The 4,137-nt window shown below is 45.7% G+C and overlaps 1 pseudogene; it reads left to right on the top strand.

Annotated features, from left to right (window-relative positions):
* Nucleotides 1-2,570: 2,570 nt before the first annotated feature.
* On the top strand, nt 2,571-2,688 carry LOC126206131 (5S ribosomal RNA; annotated as a pseudogene).
* The last annotated feature ends 1,449 nt before the right edge of the window (nt 2,689-4,137 follow it).

The following is a 4,137-nucleotide window of genomic DNA, read 5'->3' as shown; positions in this document are numbered from 1 at the left end:
TGACAACCTGTGCCAGGGCCGTGAGTGTAGTTTCCATGGTGGTGGACGCCATGCGGACGATATGTGGGTATTTGGAGTAGGCATCAACGATAAGTAACCACATGGACCCCAAAAACAGTCCCGCAAAATCGAAATGGATGCGATCCCAGGGCCAGGGTGTGAACAACTAAGGTAGGTTTGCCTGGTGACACGCACCACAGTACACCAGTGGACCAGGTGGTCAATATCACCATCGATTACGGGCCAGTACATGTGCCGGTGAGCCAAAACTTTCATGAGGGACATACCCCTGTGCCCGCGGTGTAACAAACTGAGCACCTGATGCCGCAAATCCAGGAGGATGACCACCCGATGGGCATCCAACTACGTGGCCAACAGAAGGACGACCACGGAGAGCCTGTGGGACAGGTGGCGCCAGGGGCTGAAATCGGTCCGCATCCTATGAATAATATAGGAGGACCACCCGTGGACCATGTAGTGGAGAACCTGCCGCAAGATTGGGCCTCGGCGTGTAGAGGTCCATGCCGTCTGACGCGGATTCGAAACCCGCGGCGCTCTGTACCAGAACGAGTTAACAAGTTAAAAGTAGAAATTGACGTTCTGAACGCCCCACGTTCTGTACAAGTCGACACAAATTATATATAAAAGATGAAAACACAATACAGACAACAAACAATACAGTATAATGAATTGAAATTAGTATGGGGATTGACACTATCCCACAACGTTCACCGAGTTCATAGCTTAAATGGCAGTGCAGGCATCCTGTTAAGTATCGTATAGTATTCCTACATGAATTCAACAACACTGAGACGCCTCTGGAAACTCACAGGTACTCCTCAGGATGTTGACGACACATCTTGAGCCTTTATACGTGACTGTGTGAACATCACTCACCTTGCAATACGACAGCGATGTGCTTGAGGAACGCTGTTAATTAAACTAGATGTTGTTCCCGCAACACAGTAGAAGATTGTACCCACGTGTTAATAAAAAGTGATCACACATCGACGATTGTGAAACGATTTATGGAAGTGGTGAAGAAATTCGTTACACGTTTCAGAATGTACATTTTGTCGGCCACTTGTGAGAGGTGAGTATACTTGTACCATACGTCTCATTGGTGATGATAGAAGTCTCATAGGTGCTCTTGAAGTTTAACGAATACAGTCCAGTATATTCGTGAATTGTGAAATGTGCGGAACACAAAGTGTTTTGTTGCTCGAGAGTTAAATTTGTGAAAGTGAATGGAATGGCTCATTGCAAAAATCACTATCGTTGAAAAGTGTCTAATAGCACAGATAACACACTACTTATTGGCTAAAATCACATTGATTCCATGTACTGACTACTGCAGAAAAATCAACGACCAATACTAAGACTATAACCGTCTGTTCTTAGCAGTTCGTAATAAATAAATAATTGTGCTTAGATTTACAGCTGAATTACGCTCAAGGGCTCTCGAATTAAAGATACAAGGGTCAGTCGAACGAAAATGTGACAGACAGAAAAAAGTAAGTAACTCTTTATTATTTCAAAAGTATTCGACATAACACTTGGTACATTTGTTCCACTATGAGAAGAGGTGGTCATTATCTCCATGGAAGTAAATCTGTGGTGGCCTGTGGAGAAATGTTTGTACCCTGGTGTGCACTCTTTCGTCGGAAGATACTCGATAGTAACTAATGTCTTTCTTCAAAGTCCAAAGTTCCGTACCTGTGGAAATCACATAGGGAAAGATCGGAACTGAATGGAGGATGTGTAGGGATTTCCCTGTGAATCTTTTGCCACTTTCTCGAAACTTAAGGGGCCGGTCACCTTGTGCCAACTTCGTTATGACTGCGGTTCTAAAGCTCCACTCGGAAGTACTTACACACCTTCCATACAGTTCCGATCTCTGCCTAGTTTTGGATTCCTCAAGAAAGACGTTCGTGGACGAAGTGTGCACGCCGAGGTAAAATCATTGTTCCGCAGACAACTACAAATATTTCTCCCTTCTTGTCTCGCAATCGGATAAATGTTCTACCAGTTACGATGATCACTTTTGAAGCAGTAAACAGTTTAATCACTTTTTTCCATCTGTCTAGTATTCTTATAATCGCTACTTACATCTACTGTGCGGTACAGAGTGGACGCGCTGTGGAACAGTTCGGTGCGTCCGGTGACTGGGAAGACGTGGGACAATCAGTATCAGATTGTGCAACACGCGGCCTGCTGGTGCGTGCGCCACCCATGATACGTGCTGTCAGTGAGGTTCTGTAAGAAATTAACTCTTCTAGTTTGTGTGTGTGCCGTGATTAGCAAAATAACTGGGCCACGAGAATCCAGTGCTGAATGCAGCTGTTCGTCGAATTCACTTTCACTGATTAATTAAGAGGTATTTATAATAAGGAGATCCACTCCTTCACTCTGTACAGGTATAGGAAAGGAAAGGTGGTGCACTACATGCAGTAATTTTTCGTATGTCAGAGATAACTGAAGTGTAGGAAGAAAATCCTTTTGGTAAGTTTCATTGTGTCAGTTTACAGTAAGATAAGACAAAAAAATTCAAGTTTTTCATGTTATCAAATGGCAACGGCCTTGCCGAAGTGGATACACCGGTTCCCGTCAGATCACCGAAGTTAAGCATTGTCGGGCGTGGCCGGCAATTGGATGGGTGGCCATCCGGGCCGCCATGTGCTGTTGCCATTTTTTGGGGTGCACTCAGCCTCGTGGTGCCAACTGAGGAGCTACTTGACTCCGGTCAAAGAAAACCATCGCAACGACCGGGAGAGCAGTGTGCTAACCACACGCCTCTCCTACCCGCATCCTCAGCTGAGGATGACACTGCGGTCGGATGGTCCCGATGGGGCCACTTGTGGCCTGATGACGGAGTGCTTTATTTTAGCAAATGGTCTTTTCACTAGCTGTCGACGACTCATTGAAAATGCTTTGAAAAGTAAGTAAAAACTGTAGCTCCTGCTATACCGCCATGGATAAAATTCATAATGTTGACCATCTGGAAAAACATTCTCCTCTTTGTGTGCCATCATTGGCCAAAATCTCGTTTGGAAATCTCGAATGGTTTACGAGACATAAGGGGTATTATGACTATTTCATTCCTACACTCGTGCGATCGGAAATGTACATGATACTTGAAATCCGTTTTCTCGATATTGTAAACAGATAGAGAGACCTCCTACCTCAACACCCCCCCCACCCCCCACCCCACAAAAGTCTTAAGAAAAATTCAACATCTTAGTTAAACTATGCACCAAACGAAAAATATAGCTACCCTTAATTTTCATTGCAACGTTTTAAAATTTCTTGTTTATGTAGGAAATATCACAATAACTGTCACCTTCAGCGAAATAATGAACATTGCAAGATGAACCAGAGATATAAAGCTACGCATAACGTAGGAACTAAGTTCTTTTACCTAACAGATTCTGCAAAATCGTTCGAGAAAGACTCCAACGCGAGCGCGTCGATTCCGTCAGCGCAGTTACTCGTCATCCATGGCCCGTACGGGTGGCGTCACATGTCGAGCGCCCCGGCCTATTATTTAGGTGGTAGGCAGACGTTGCCACCCACAGTGGAGTCACATGTGGCCGCCCTGTTGTATGCCTCTTGGGTTCCCCCAGACAGCTCCATCCCCTCTGGGTCGCATTCCGTGTGTACGCCTACGGAAGCTGGTGCGTAACCTGTACCTGGTTTCCTGGTCGGCGCTTCTGGGCACGCTCAGTGCAAATGCCGGGGTGTAGCTGGGCGCTTGGAGTCTACAAAAGTTTCGCGCACTGACCGCCTCAGTTGCGTCCGAGTACCGTCCTACTCCACTCATGCTCCACATCCTTACCTTTCGACAGGTCAGAGGTCTGAGTACGAGATATATACACCACTGGCCATTAAAATTGCTACGCCAAGAAGAAATGCAGATGATAAACGGGTATTCATGGGACAAAATTATTATACTAGAACTGACATGTGATTACATTTTCACGCAGTTTGGGTGCACAGATCCTGAGAAATCAGTACCCAGAGCAACCACCTCTGGCCTTAATAACGGCCTTGATACGGCTGGGCATTGAGTCAAACAGAGCTTGGATGGCGTCTACAGGTACAGCTGCCCATGCAACTTCAACACGATGCCCCAGTTCA

The sequence above is a fragment of the Schistocerca nitens genome, chromosome 1 (genome assembly GCF_023898315.1).
Source record: "Schistocerca nitens isolate TAMUIC-IGC-003100 chromosome 1, iqSchNite1.1, whole genome shotgun sequence".
Classification (NCBI taxonomy): Eukaryota; Metazoa; Arthropoda; class Insecta; order Orthoptera; family Acrididae; genus Schistocerca; species Schistocerca nitens.
This window is presented reverse-complemented; position numbering and strand designations above follow the sequence as displayed.